This window comes from Sus scrofa, chromosome 13 (assembly GCF_054392235.1).
Source record: "Sus scrofa isolate SSC_HxYL_T2T_F1_AM1 chromosome 13, Sscrofa_HxYL_maternal_Yorkshire_Landrace_v2.0, whole genome shotgun sequence".
NCBI classification, from domain to species: domain Eukaryota; kingdom Metazoa; phylum Chordata; class Mammalia; order Artiodactyla; family Suidae; genus Sus; species Sus scrofa.
Window position 1 is genome coordinate 102,981,394 of NC_139395.1, and position 15,971 is coordinate 102,997,364.

Below are 15,971 nucleotides of genomic sequence, written 5' to 3' on the forward strand. Positions count from 1 at the left end.
GAAGAAATTGGTCATGCTTACAGCCTGCTCTATCTCCCGAGACTCAGCAGGATATCTCCATGTAACAGCCCACAGATTATCTTGTCCTCAGGAGGACCAAAACTAAGTTATTCCTTACTTCCTGAAAAACTGCTCTTCAGTTTTTGTCTCCTATTTCAGTAAATTCTACCACTCTACTCTGAAGATCATACCAAGCATTGGGTCTTTTTTCTCAACTTTCTCTCTCTCATACATCCTGTTAATTCTGTCTTCTAAGAATGTGAATTCTAAATTCCTTCCAAATTCCTTTTCAGTCTACCTTTAGCTCTCTACATTGACCAGAAGGCTGCTAACTGGATGCACTACCTCATTCTCACCTCATTTAGTCTACTTCCACACTGAACTCAGATAACTTGTTCTAAATAACTATATGTCACCATTTCACTTCTCTGATAAACACTTTTCATGAGTTCCCTTCCTTGCTAAGAAAATGAAATTCACACTCTTTAACATATAGCTTATTGTACTTCTTTGCTGCTTTGTTCATCCAGTCATTTTGGCACTGGAACATTTTAAGTCATTCAAAAGTCAAACGAATAAAAACTAACTATGGAGTTCCCATCGCGGCTAGCAGTAATGGACCCGACTAGTATCCATGAGGATACAGGGTCAATCCCTGGCCTCAGTCTGTGGGTTAAGAATCCGATGTTTCTGGGAGCTGTGGTCACAGGCGTGGTTCAGATCCCAGGTTGCTGTGGCTGTGGTGTAGGCCAGCAGCTGTAGCTCTGATTTGACCCCTAGCCAGGGAAATTCCATATGCCATGGGTGCAGCCCTAAAAAGAAAAAATAAAGAAACAAAAACCTAACAAAATGGGAGGGGGGGAGTGGGAGGGACTGGGAATTTGGAGTTAGTAGATGCAAATTATTACATTTAGAATGGATAAGCAATGAGATCCTACTGTATAGCACAGGGAACTATATCCAGTCTCTTGAAATACACCATGATAGGAGATAACATAAGAAAAGGGTGTGTGTGTGTGTGTATACACATATATGACTAGGTCACTTTGCTGTACAGCAGAAATTGGCACAACACTGTAAATCAACTATACTTTAATAAAAGTAAATTTAAAAAACTAACTAAGTAAATTAGCCATCAAGCCATGAAAACACATGGAGAAAACTTATATGCATATTATGAGTGAAAAGCCTCCATACTGTATGATCGGCCATATGGCATTCTGGAAAAGGCAAAACTATGGAGACAGTAAAAGATCTGAGGTTGCCAGTGGATGAGAGGGTAAGGAAGGATGATAAGCAGAGCATAGAGGGCTGTGAATCTACCCTGCAAGGTATGAGAATGGTGGGTACAAACGTCAAGATGCATTTGTCCAGACCCATAGAATGTACAACAAAAAATGAACACTAAGATGAACTACAGAATTTGTGTGAGAATGATGTGTCAAAGTAGATTTATCAATTGTAACAAATGTACCCCTCTGATAGGAACGTTGATAATGGGGAGGCCTGTGTGAAGGGGGGCAGGGAATACATGGGAACTCTCTGGACCACCCACTCAATTTCGCTGTAAACTTAAAAGTGCTCTAAAAATAAAGCTCATTAAAATAATTTCTCCCTTTCTACCAATAAAAAAGTTTCTTTTCTAAATATAAAATAATATGTAAGCAGAGTAAAATCCTAACAATATAAGAAATTTCAAAAAATAAAATAATGAAAGTCTTCAATAATTTTTATACACACTACAAAAACCTAATCTCATTTACGTGATTTAATTCTTATTACTGAACTTTTTCATATTCTGTTTTTGCAGTCTCCCTGTATAAAACATAAAAACCCAATCATACCAAAATTCCCTTTGGATGGGGGCCCAGATTTGCTATTGCCAGGCCCACTTCACACTCATAAACAGAGAAGCTTTTCTGTATACTCCAAGAAGAATGTCTTTCAGAAAAGTCTCTGCATATTCCTTTAGTAACTCTAGAAGAGACTGCTGATTTTTCTCCAATGTATCATTTACCTCCTTATTCCTCACTAACAGAATCCTAGGATACAGGACTGCCAGAATAAAGGCTATATTTCCCAACCTCCTTGTGGTTGAATTTGGCTATTTGACTAAGTTTTGACCAAGGGGAGGTAAGAGGATGTGTAATCTTCAACTACTGAAATGTGTTCATAGACATAAGGTCTTGTTCTCTCTTTTTCTTTTCTCCCTGCTGTGCTGGACTGTTGAGAGACTACAGCAAATGGCATTGACTTGACGATGGTCAAACAACTCAATAAAGACATGATGCTTGAGAGTTACCTGAGCATTATGGTTGAATAAGACCTCCTTCACTTGCACCCCTACTCAACAACAACAGCTTGGCATCCATCCATGGACAAAAGTGCTTTTGTGGGAGAATTGGAAGACAGCACCATATATAGAGGGATCCAGGTGTCTTCCCACTCGAGCTTTGGGTAATAGGTATACAGACCTCCATTCTGGCTGTGGACCCTGCAGTGACCCTGCAACCTGCTCCCATTCCACTTGGCTGTGGTCTGGAGGCTTCCAGCAAATGCTATCTTAGAAGTTCACCTAGATGAAAATGCCTTTGTGAGAATGCAGATTTCCAGTGAAGAATTTCCAGCACATAACTGGAGCAAAAAATATACGATCCTGGACTTATTGTATAGCACAGAGAGTTCTACTCAATGTTCTGTAATAAGCTTATAGGAAAAAAAGAATGGACATAAGTATGTGTATAACTGATTCACTTTGTTCTACACCTGAAACTAATACAATATCATAAATCAACTATACTACAATAAAATTATTTTTTTAAAAAATATACAAGCATAGATGCATTGAAGATGGGCAGAAGAACAATTTAATTTTACTTACACACCCCTCCTGCAAGGCAGCACAGCTCAGGGCTGAGAGAAATCTTCTTGGCCCATGATTTCCCCCATGAGGGAAAGTGAGACTATAAATGAGTGCCCAATTTTTCAGCTGTGCAGGATGCTGCCAAAGAGGTTCATTTCTTTCACAACTTACCTGGAGTACTGAATAGGGAGCTTCATGACTGAAGGGTGGGGATGGGGAGAAGCTCAGGCAGGGAGAGGAGTATAGAGAATCCCCCAAAGCATTTCAAGGATGCAGATCCTACTAACCACATCTCCATCAAGAAGCCTGCCCATGAGCCACTGAGATGTCAAAGCCTTGGCTTTTCCTAATCACCATTGGGTTAGAGCAGTTAGTTCACCAAGAACTAAAACTAACAAACCCAGATCAAGGCTTTGAAAATCAAATACATGTATTAAATAGGTTGTTGTTGGTTTTTTTTCCCTGAGGTATGATGTCCAGATTTGACTGTTACTCAAGAAGAATCAAGTTCATGTGAATCAAGGTAAGACCAAATAGAAAACTGTATTAGTATTCCGGGTTAAAATATTAAAATACCCATCACAAAAGTTTCACAAAGGATAATACAATTGGAGTAAAACACATATTCCCATGAGTTTTATAAAGGATATTCTGTCTATTTTCAGCTTGAAACATTGTGCCAGTTGTTAAACTCTTAAAAACCAGAGAAATTACATTTCACTTTTGTAGGTCCCATGGCAGGGTTTTGAAAATCAACAACAATCCATTGGTATTATGAGTTGGTGGGAGCCTATATTACAAACTGGTAATTGAGTAATTTTTGTAAGTCGGCCAAAAACTGTGAAAATTGATTTCTTCTCAACCCAAAGATACAGTTGCTCCAATCATCTAGATGCTTTCCACTGACCTTCTGAGATGAAACGTTCTTAAATATAACCCTGAAAAGAACTGATGGCACACCTGTTAATTTTTGTTATGTAATTAACTTCCCACCAAATTTGGTAGCTTAAAATCATCATTTGTTTTACATCATAATTCCATGTGTCATTAATTTAGACTGGGCTCATTTGGAGAGCTCTTTTGGTGGTCTTAGCAGCTCTCAAGCAACTGAGGTCAGTGATGGGTCAGCAGACGTTAGAGAGGTTAGGGATGTTGCTCAGCGGAGACAAACAGCTGCTCCTTGAATCTCTGACCATCCAGGAGGCAAACCTGGGCTTTCCCACGTGAAATCTCAGGATGCTAAAAAGAAGTGAAACAGCACATATGCCCCAGTGCACCATAACTTTTTAAGTCTCTAGCTGTGTCTCATTTGCTACATCCCATTGACAAACCAAGTCACAGGACCAAATACAGATTCAAGAATGGAGAGATAAATCTCAACTACTAAGAAAAGCAGTTGAAAAATTGTGCCACTATATCTTTGTTTTCTTGGGAGGTTGTCTACAACGTAGAAAGTAGAATTTCCTATGATGGCGCAGCAGAAATGAATCCGACTAGGAACCATGAGGTTGGGGGTTTGATCCCTGGCCTCGCTTAGTGGGTTAAGGATCCAGCGTTGCCGTGAGCTGTGGTGTAGGTTGTAGATGCTGCTCGGATCCCGTGTTGCTGTGGCTGTGGCGTAGGCTGGCAGATACACCTCTGATTAGACCCCGAGCCTGGGAACCTCCATCTGCCGCGGGTGCGGCCCTAAAAAGACAAAAGACAAAAAAAAAAAAAAAAAAGAAGAAGAAAGTAGAAAGCTTCATTTAAACAAAACTGGATAAAATCTGATATATGGAAAACCCTCCTGTGTAAAACAAGAAATTCAGTAAGAGATCTTCGTCTTCCAGAAGCCTGAAGACTAGGGGAAGAACTGAGTATCTAAACACCTAATCCTATTGCAAGGCTGGAAAAAAGTAGTGCTGGACCTGAGTATAAGCTGTTTTGCTGGAACACAAAGCCTCTTTTAGTCTGATGGTGGTAATCGGAGAAATTTCCATGGAGGAATTGACAAGTGTGCTAGTCCTAAGATGACTTTTTTAAGTAAAGAGATAATGAAAAGATATTTTAGACTGAGGGTATTCATCACATAAAATCATAGAGATGTGAATATGCATGTATTGATTAGTGAAATTACACTTCCCATAATTTTCCACACCTTCACCAGGTTAATTTCTTTCCTATTATTATCAGCTAAAAATGAACCCGGCTGCAAGTTAAGACAACCTGTACCTACAGTGGCTTAAACAAACAAAGACTTCTCTTACCCAAAATGTCTGGTGAAAGGTTGTTTTTAATTTTTTTTTCCATCCTGCTTTACCATTTTTAGCATATTGACTTTCTTTTTCAAGTTTGTGTCTCACAGTTACAGTTGGCCACCATAACTTCAAACACAGTCTATATTTAAGACAGAAAAGAAATAGATAAAGCTTTGCCAATGTAGAGGAAGAAAAAGTTCACCTTAAACTTCTTAGCGTCGTTGGGTGGGTCTGAAAATTAAGCTCAGGAAGACAGACTCACAGGAAAAAAGCATACAAATTTATTTAAGTTGTATGTGACACATGAGCCTTTATAAGGAGATGAAGATCTGAAAAAAAACAATTAAATCTGAGTGTTATTAGGCTAGCTTTGATGCAAAATGGACAGTAATGTGAAAATATGGTAAGTCAAAGACTAAGAGGTAAATGTAATAAATAGGAAATTTAGCAAGGTCTATTTGTTTGGATTCTTCTGGCAGCCATTTGTGTTCAGAGATAAGAGTGACCTTTTTTGCAGGTATAGCGAGGACACTTCTCTCCTGAAGATTTGTGACCCATTTCAAGGGAGAAAGGTGGCGGGAAGATCAGAGTAACCTTCCTGCTTCTGCTGTTTTCTTAAACTCCTTCAGCTTAAAATGTTGGGTATCTATCAAGTTACCCTGATTTGGGGTAGTGTGTTCTGAACTCCATCATCAGTCATATCTGTGACCTTTATATCAAAAATGCCATAGTTTTTCCCAAACTTTCCCCACAGATTTCATTTAATCCCACTTGGCTAGAACTGGGTCATAAAAAGCTGGGAAACTAGAGAACAAAAATTTTATATTTGGCTTGAAACAATGATTATTCATCTCCTAGACCTGGCAAATGACTATCATTAACCACCACAGGAAAAAAAAAAAAAAAAAAAAGATTCTGTTAGTGAAAAAGAGGAAGTAATATTTGCCATGTTATCCTATATATGCTTAGTTCTGGTCTGTGCATACCTCTATGTAATTTTTCTAGAATGGAATGCCTTTCCTTATCTTTATCACTCTTCAAAGATAGGTCAAAGTACCAACTCTTTGATGAGGCCTTCCTAGGAGCCTATTCCTGTTGGACTGGTACTCTTTCTGACCCATATCACATTAACTTGCCATTAATTGCATTGTCTTTAATTGCTTGCTAATTGGTGTATGTATATACTTTCTCTCCTCAATAGAAAAAAGTAAATATTTTTAAGAAGAGAGAGACAGCAAGTTATAGTTTTGCACTCTTTCAATGCCCAAAAAAGTCCTGGGCACATACAACATACGTGAATCAAAACTTTAATTGTTTTTCCACTGCAGTTTTGCTTCATGAATGTTTACATCCTTAGAGTTGATTAACCCATCCTGCCTTCACTTCCTTTATGCAATAACAAAGACCTATTTATTTATTTATTTATTTTTATTTTTGCTTATCAGGGCCTTACTCACAGCATATGAAAGTTCCTCGGCTGGGGGTTGAATAGGAGCTATGGCTGTCAGCCTACGCCACAGCCACAGCAATTCCAGATCCAAGACTTGTCTGTGACCTATACCACAACTCATGGCAAAGCTGGATCCTTAACCCACTGAGCAAGGCCAGAGATCAAACCCATGTCCTCATGGATACTTGCCAAGTTCATAACCCACTGAGCCACAATTGGAGCTGCAACAAAGTTCTTTTTAAAAAGGAGCTTTAATAAGCAATGTGAACATTTATTGCCCATTCCATGTGCTTAAGCACAGGACATCTATCTTTCTTCCAATCAGGGTTTTGAATGGTACTGTCTCCCCCTAACTGGTTCCTGGAAGCAACTCAAATTCAGGGTGTGGACAATTGTCCCTTCACCTTGATTATTAATAAAACAATGGCCAACTGACCCAAGCCAGGCCAACAAGGATCAATTAGGATATGTATGATCGAAATAGTAGGACAGAGAAGCCTTTCTCTTCCTTTGGAGTCAAAGCTGGACCTAAGCATATTTTTTTTTCAGTCTTTCACCATTCTTAGCAGATAAGAATAAAGCCAATTTCTAGGAGTGCAGAGCCAAGGGAAGGAAAGAAAAAAAATTGATTCCTGACAATTCTATTTGAATTGCAGGAGCTAGTCATCCCTCAAGTCTGAATATTCCAATTAAGCCATAAATTTTTTTGTGACAACTAATTCTCATTTGACAATAAATCCCCTTTTCAGCTTAAGCCACTTTTAGTTGGATTTCTATCACTTGCAGATGTCATGACAGGATGGAAGCAGCCTTGTTCTCACTGTCAAAAACTTAACTTCACTTTGAGCTCTGCCACTCTCTAGCTATGTGGCCTTGCACAATGTGTTGTATTGCATGTTGTCAACTTGACACTACTGCTCTCATTTAAGGACGGGAATTACATTTTCCAGAACCCTTATCCCTGCATGGTTCTGAGTTAGGAGTGACCAAGAAAGGAATTTGCATAAGATTTGGAAGCTAAAGGCCAAGACATCACTCTTGGGAGGCTATTGTGGTAAGATGTGGTGAGGGACAGATATAAAGGTCCCCAGTGGTTCCCAGCTGGTCATTGCTTTCCTCTTGCTCCTTGTCAAACTTGTCTTTCTGACTCCTGGCCCTACCAACCCACCATGGCCCCAAGCCCACCATGACCTGCTTGACTGTGAGATTACAGAAACAACATACTCCCCAGAGGAGACCCTTTCCACAGACACTTCCACCTGCTCCCTGGTCATAGGACACCCTTAGATACCTGATGAACATAGCTCCTCAAATTTTCCGGCAAGCTCTCCTGTGTCTTCCTGGGCCAATGTTTCATTTGGATCTGGTTATTAACTATGTCTCTTACTTCTACTCCCCTCTTCCAGACTTGCACTTAAATAGTTCACCCCACATTCATAAAAAGTATAATTTCTATACAAATTTCCTTATTCAGAAAGTACTTGTAGTGGTTTAGTTTTCTTGATGGACCCTGTTTAATAAGGCCACTTAGGCACTCTCTTAAGCCTCAGTTGCTTTACCTATAAAAAGTGGGTTGTCCTGCCTGACATTCACTCTGTAGTGAAACCCTCGTGATAACGGGCCTGGGGTGTAAACTCTAAATGTATAGCATTATTGCAGCCTGATTGTTGGTCCTCGCAAGCAAGGGCCTTGGCTCTAGCACACATGACATTACAACCTTTCTTTCTTGCATAAGCAAACCCTCAAAAGACAAAAAAGAAAGCAGTTTCTAATCTCAAAACAAGTGTTTGCCTTAGAAGTAAAAATGATAATAATAATAATAAAGCAATTACTGTTGATATTCTCTCAATATTGTGCTTATTTCTTGATCCTTTCATTTTTTTCTTCTTTTCTTTCTAGAAAGAATATTGAGATTTCCTTATTAATTATTGATTACCATTAAAATATACTTTTTCCCCATTATTCCCATTGAGACCCCACCACTTGTCCTCTTCCCATTGCAAACATTTTTGATTCCATGCTTATTATTTGCATAGAAGATACAAAAACACTGAATTGGCAAAAACTTCCATCAGATAGATATTTTAAATGTTTTTAGAAGTTTATCTAGAAATTCAATCTTTTCCATTTTATCTATATAAAATCCTCCTGTGTAGTTATTTGAAGATTTACACATTACACATTATATATTTTTACTCTTCTGTCCTTTTAAATTTTGATATACATATTTTTTAAGTCTATAAAACCTATGACTCAGTTTTATTTCTCAAGCAGAACTCTTTCATTGGTTAAGAAATCTAAAACTGAACAGAAGGGTTTGGAGAAAGATATTTTCACTTGAGCATTGGCTCACGATTGAGAAGGGACGTTCTGATGCAAGCTCCTCTTTTTGCTCATAATAAAGTGTAAAATGGGCGTTCCACAGTGAATGTTCCCTTCCTACACAGTGATTTCCATCAATGTATAATTAAAAGTGGATTTCCTTTTCCTTTTTGGTTGGTGAGAGGGAGGGGCTGGTAAACCTGGTTAAAGAAGGGAGAACAAAGAGAACTTTCATGAGTTCCCCTGCAAACAGTCTATCAGTTACAATTCCAAGTGTTCGAATGGCTGCACCATTCTAAAGAAGTTCAGGAATAAAAAAAAAGTCAAGCAGGGGGTCCGAGGAAAATTCAACCCGCATGCCAACTAAGGGAAAGAAAGAAAAAGGCAGGGAGAAAAACCCTATCTTTTGTTGTAAAAAGAACTAATGAAGCTGCTGTTAGAACTGTCCACAGTGACACAACAAGGCTGTACACCCACACACATTGTTCAAGTGCCAGTCATCCCTCGTAATGGGAAAAGGAAATGCCGCAGTTTAAAGGAGATGGTGACACACATGGCTTGTGGAGTTTAACTCAGAAAATCACAGCGAGAACACACTTTGGTTTGTATAAGCTTCCAAAAGTTAGTGCAAAAATGCATAAGGTTGTCTACTTCAGTCTTAAAGAAGAGATGGACTGGTGGGGGGTAAAATCCCATTGTCATTATAAATTGCTAATTAAATAATTATCAATTAGTTGGCAGACAGAACTCATTCCAGTGTATTCCTTAGAGAGCCGTTAATAAAGAAAAACAGTAATTTTGGCTTTTTTCCCTATACAATATTCTTGCCTAGAGGTGTTAAGTAGAGATAGCCTGTGACATATTCTATGTCGGCTGTTTCATATGGGCCATCATACATTATTGATCAAAGATAATCGCCAATTATAAAGCAAGCAAACATGAATTTCCATTATTCTAGTTACATGGCATTAATTTTACCAAATTAACTAATCAACTGGGTCATTTTTTTCAGTGAATAGGCAATATGCTAGTTATTTTCCAGTAAAGCAAAAAAGCCCCCAAAAAACCCAACACTGAATTTTCTAAGTTGCCATGTAGAAAGTGTTTGGGAAAAGAAGATTTCCACTGATAATAATTTTGAAATCAGAGGTGGTCTCCATATTTTCAATTGCATAAGTATTTTATCTAAAACTTCTAAGCATATTCATTCACTAATTACATAGATAATTTTAAAATATAATTAAGATAAAAAAGAAACATTCATATGTAAAGGAACATAAATATATATAATGTAGACATATATTGTTATAATGCAAAAAGTAAATATATATTTACATAATATAAAGTTAAAATATTATATATATACATCATATCTATCTTCCTATCTATCTAGTCTATCTATATTCTTTCTTGTGAATTTAGGACTTAAGGATAAGTACTGATAAGAGCCTCAGATTTTACAAGTAAAAAATTATTGTTTGGTTTTAAGGAGATAATTTTTTTTTTTTTTTTTGAGGTTCAGATTAAGGCCGTGAGGAGAAACAAAAACCAAAAACTATAGTATCTGGACAGATGAAATCAAATTCCAAAGGAATTCAATTATATTTAAATATAAATAAGCTTATAGCAGTCCATTATCTATGCAGATATAGATCATTTCTCCCTTTTTAGAGAGGTGTGAAATTTTGGACCTCTTCAGCTAGCTGTTAACTATGAATTTGAGAAGGGTGGTAAATCTACCAAGAACATCAGAAAATTCAAACGCGTGCCATGGACAACAACTAGTAAGTAAAATAAATGTATTTTAGTACCAATTGAGAAAAACGATTTTCTTTCTACTATAATATTTTCTACTGAAAATTTGAACAGAGTTCCACTTTGTTATGAAATAATAACTTTTTAAGGTTTGACTTTAAAACCACTCATTTACAGGTGACAGCCATCTTGATTACACAACCCCCATCCCCTTATTATTTCAGTTAAATACCTCACAGCATGGGAAAAAATTTTTCTCTTGTCACAGCCTGATGACCCTTCTAGACAATAGTTTAGTTTTGGGAGCTTGGAATCAATTTACATCTCAAAATCTTAAAAGATCTTCATTATAACAAGGTTCTTAATTTGATTTACTTTAAGGAATACTTAATGGTTGAAGGTCTGTACTGTGCTGTTTTATTGAATTCTTGTTCATGGTTTAGGATTGATCTACTTCAGCCTTTCAGCAGGGAACAGTTTTCCAGGGAGGCCCAGTGGGACTCCAAATCAATAAGGTTAATAGACGTGGGGCCACTGCAGTCAGAGGTGATATGGCTGGCAATTCTGATGCCAATGAAGACAAGTTCTGGTGTCACTTTTATGCTGGCAACAATGTCATCCTGATTACCTGGCACATGCAGTGGTCATCTGTTAACAGGACTGTGAATGGCCCATTAATCTGAATTTTCTTAAGGGAACTAGTTTAAAACTTTATTTTATTTTTTTACTCCTAATTTAAAATTACTGGTCTCCATGATTTCTGAGATATCAACTGCTCCCTTGGTGAAGAAAGTACTAATGCTCAGCTCTTCCTTGGTATTTTAGTACTCTCAACAAGAGATCACGGCTCATAAAATGTTAGCCCCCAAATTAGAGGATATTTTGTCAAAAAAAAAGTTTATTTTATAAAAGGAAGCTGATCTAAAGAGGGAGTTTGTAAATAGTAAAATCTGAAAGAGGCAACTTAATCTAGAAAACCTTATGTTTATGTAGTAGTCTATATAAAGCAACATAAAATATAAATTAGTTAAGCAAAGAATGGATAGTCAAGTTTTGCTCTACTGTACTCTAACAGGTCTTCTCTTTAAGAAGCCAGTAGAAAAGTAGCAGCCTCTTCTAAAGTCAAGCAACTGATTCCAGAGTAAATAAATTCATCTCTTGCAAATAATTCAATTAAATATGTTGATAAATACACAAGTAACAAAGTACTAGTAAGCAGCAACTTGGAAAATTTGCCCATATGTCTTGAGGAAAAATCCTGACAGTGCACATTCTTTCAAATGCAGAGGCAGATTTTACTGTACAAAATAAAGAATCATTTTTGCCATCCTATCATTCACAGAAGGGTCTATTTGACTGTTTCCTCTTTTACAAAATTTATTTTTTTGAGAAGACAAACCAAATCCAATGAACAATCTAGCCCTGAATGCCCCCAAGAATTTCCTTGAAAAAAATTCCACAGTGTTCAACTATCCATCTTGGATGTATCCACCTGTAAATCTGTTGAATATAATATGGCTAATTTGCCATATTCTTCAAATAAAGATTTATGAATGCCAAACCCTGAAACAGCAGATAATAACTACTATTCTTTTCGGATGAATTTTGCCATGGGAGACAGAATGGATATTAGCACAGGGAAGTAGAAGATTAAATTACGGTATCCTTTTTATTGTCTCCCATGCTCATGAAATCCATTACATAATAAAACATATTAGATTAACTTGAAAATACTTCAAGTCAGAAAGAAACTAGATTTTTTTTAAATTACACTGGGATATTCTCAGTTAATTGAGTTGTAATCAGTTAGTATTGATCATTTGCCCTTTTTTTATGATGAGGATGTTGATGATTGTGGTGGTGATGATGATGTAACGTGCACACAAAATGATGGAAATGCATTCTGTTCTTCTGAGGAGGATTTGCTTTCATGCCAAAAGTATATCAGTTTCTGTGGTAGCCTTGCAACAGCCAAGAAAAAGGCAGGAGCAAACATTCTAGCCTTTCAACTACTCTAAAAGGAGACATTTTCTTAATCTTAAATTACCTTTTCCATTCTCATGTTTGAAATGTTAACCAAGCCTGTCTTGATTTTGAAATTGTTTGTTGAGGATAAATACCGTTATTGTAATTTTTTTCCAATTTGTATTGTACTTATCTTCTAGGAGTAGGGCAGTTCTTTTGCCAGTTGCACATTTTAAAAAAAATGTCTAATTTGAATAAATTAACATTTTTGTCATCAAAAATTAATTCTAAAAAAGGAAAGATAACCAGGAAAGCAATTTAATTGTGTATTTTATAAGAAAAGAGAGAAAAAAGCTTTGTCATTCACAGGGCAGCTCAGTTAATTTGATGTGCTTTGATGTGAATTTGGGGGTTGTTTTAATTTCAAAACATATTTTTTCACTTAATAAGGGAGACAAAAGAAACTTTCAACTAGCATCTCCAGTTTGTTATCTCAGAATGTTTTGGCTTCTCAAATGTGAGAACATGATTGTTTTTATTTCCAGGAGGAGATAATAACACTGAAGCAATAAAAAAGAGTCAAGGCAGCTTGCACAGCACAGGAAGTTCACAGCCAGAGACTTAATTTCTCACACAATGTGCTGTGCAATGGGCCCATTAACATAGATGAATAGGCTCTTTAAAGGTTTTTTTTTTCCTTCTTCTTCTTCTTCCAGATATGCAGCTGCCGCTGAATGGTGATATGTTAATAAGGTACTCACTTGCCTATTCTTCAGGTACTCTGGCATTCTCTACCTAGGTAATCTCCATATAGGAAAAGCTATTAGGGGGTTGTATCTGCTACCACACCTTCAATTATATTAACACCTGCACTGATAATCCACGTAAGGTAAACTAGTAGGGGGCCTATGGCCTTAGTCCACCCCTTTTCTCCCTACAAAGTTACATCTGAAGGGGGAAAAAAGGAAGAAGTAGAAGAAAAAAGGAAAGTCACTTTTATTACACATCAGTGGGAACCTTCTGAAAAAGCTTTCATGCCTAGGAAATTGTTATTTCTTCAAACAGCTGACAGCCTGCAGAGGAAACTCTTAATGGAAATCCAGCTCCTGCATTGTTATGCATGGCCCTCATGTAGATTCAGGGGGGTGGATTAAGTTAGCTTCCAAAGGGTCTATTGTGTGGAGCATTAATTTGCAGGGCTCTTGATATTTGAGTTGGAAGGTTTATAACCTCAGTGTTTACTTAGATGAACTACATCTTAGGTTTGTTTATTTCCGTCTACAGTCTCTTATTTCCTAGTAAATGTTACATTTATATTTGTTAACAGCAAGAATGTTGTTATAAATTTGAAAGAAATAATTAGACGTGCTTACATTTATTCATTTTAAAGCCTCGATCCTGGTCCTCCCACGTCATCCTTCAGTGTTCTGTGTATAGAAGATAAATTCATTATACCGATAAATTCATTTCTTAAGAACATTTATGCCATTCAGTTAAACAGCAGCATAAAGACAATAGTTAGGAATGAATGCTTAATTAAGTCTACCCCAAAGTGGTAATTGTCTATGAAATTAACATAACTACCCCTTGTTTCTTTCATATAGCAATATTTTAAATACATAGATAGGATGAACAAACCTACTATAAAGTTGATTGTCACTTTCTTTTGTTACTGTTTGAATGATTACTTATCAACGGTAGGCTACAATTTTGAAATTTTTTCATGTTTTCAAATTGTTATTTATAAACAGCTATGTGTGTTGTTTTAAATATTGGAACGCCGCTTAAGTCTCCTCTTCCAAGATTAAATTACAAATTTACATTCAGAAATTTGTTCAACACCAACCTTAACCCTACTACCTCCTCCTTTTCCTTCCTGGATTGTATAGGCAGTTGCTAACATGAATTTAAAATTCAATATGAATGGCTGGGGGAAAAAGACATGCCCATTGGAATTTACTCTGTCTTAATCTGGATTTAGGGACTCAATTGAATAGCAGTACATTATGCTTGAACAACTGAAGTTTCTATTATTTTTAAACCTTTTTTCGTAGAAAACAACACCAACAGCATGTGGAATATTTTATTGCACCTTTTCTGCTTTGGGTTATAATTTTCAATGTCTTACAGATAAAGTGTGGCTATTCATGGAATTATCCATTTTAGCATTTATATTTAATAGGTCTTGTGATATAGTGGTAAGGTCATTTATTTTCTTAAACGTCAGAGACCGGAACACATGTTTGGGCTTCAAGTACCTTGGGTTAGTCTCTGAACTTCTTTTGGATCTTAGTTTTTCAACTGTAAAAATTAGAGTGACAGTTTGATACCTAAGGCAATAAAGTTCTGTGATTCTCACCAAAATATCCTTCTTTTTAGGAACTCCCCATAAAGCTGATGTATTTGGACCTACCCCCAACCCCTGCTCTCAGTAATTAGACTTGCCAATCTTTATATATATATATTTCCCAGGAAAGTATATTAATATTGTTGCTTATAGCTATTACTATTTTTTCATCTACTATTCATTCTCTTTTTTTTTTTACTTCAAGAGAAAATGGTTAATTTAGGAAACTGTTGTTAGAAAAATTCTGACAGATCCAGCTGAAAACATATCAGTTCATGGCAGTGAAACTTTGAAGAAAACTCTTAAGCTCTGATTGCACTTAGCCTGGTGCGTAATCATGAAAGGGGAATCTTATTATCATTGGCTTGTTTGCTGTTTTTGTTTTCCTCATGCAGTTCTTCATGCTGTTCCTATGTATCATGAAAGACAATCCATCCCAAGATAAAATTCACTGATTCAGCAAATATTTCTCAAGTACCTGTCATATGCCACATATTGTGCTGCATATTAAGGATACATATTATATACAGGGAATAAATGACTTTGTTCTTGTGTGGATTATTTTGGTGATAGTGCCTATCACACTGTAGTTATGTAACAAGTGTTTGCTGAATGAATGAAGGCATGTATGTCTATATGAATGAATGAATAAAGCATACTCAATGAAATTATGTTTTTCCTAAGGTAGACAATCTTATAGGTAAAGGTTCAGTTCAGCCCATTTTAACAGTATAGAACGCCTATGCGTCAGAATTAGGTTTAACCTTGGGAATTTTTACTGGAGAAATTAAATACTAGCAGAGGCTGATATAACAAGGTGAGAGCCTCATATGGATTGTACTCAAATACCTGCCAACAGACATAAATTCCACATACTATAATGTGTGCTGAAGTGCTGGCTTATGTATGATTCATTCAGTCCAGATTTTATCTTGATCTTAAAGTTGTTATAGGAGTTATATCCAAAGTTATTATACCATGGGGGAAACAACAATAAGAAAGTACTAAGACCTCAAAGGCCACTCATAAGCT

The 15,971-nt window shown here is 36.6% G+C and overlaps 2 long non-coding RNA genes across 15 annotated transcripts in view; one reads left to right on the plus strand and one right to left on the minus strand.

The window, feature by feature from the left end:
* Nucleotides 1–15,971, plus strand: part of LOC106505376 (uncharacterized) — a 675,862-nt gene that overhangs the window by 440,032 nt on the left and 219,859 nt on the right. For 3 of the 14 annotated variants that reach the window (XR_014824140.1, XR_014824141.1, XR_014824142.1), the window contains 2 exons: nt 2,241–2,464; nt 3,331–3,386. The exons of 2 other annotated variants lie outside the window; for them this stretch is intronic. This is a non-coding gene — a long non-coding RNA (uncharacterized LOC106505376). Of the gene's footprint in view, nt 1–2,231; nt 2,465–3,330; nt 3,387–10,543; nt 10,657–13,308; nt 13,346–15,971 lie in introns of those variants that run through there. 9 more of the 14 variants (XR_014824136.1, XR_002337720.2, XR_002337721.2 and 6 more) reach the window with 6 other exon arrangements.
* Nucleotides 10,369–15,971, minus strand: part of LOC106505379 (uncharacterized) — a 916,097-nt gene continuing 910,494 nt past the window's right edge. Inside the window, exon 10 of the long non-coding RNA XR_014824119.1 lies at nt 10,369–14,019. This is a non-coding gene — a long non-coding RNA (uncharacterized LOC106505379). The remainder of the gene's footprint in view (nt 14,020–15,971) is intronic.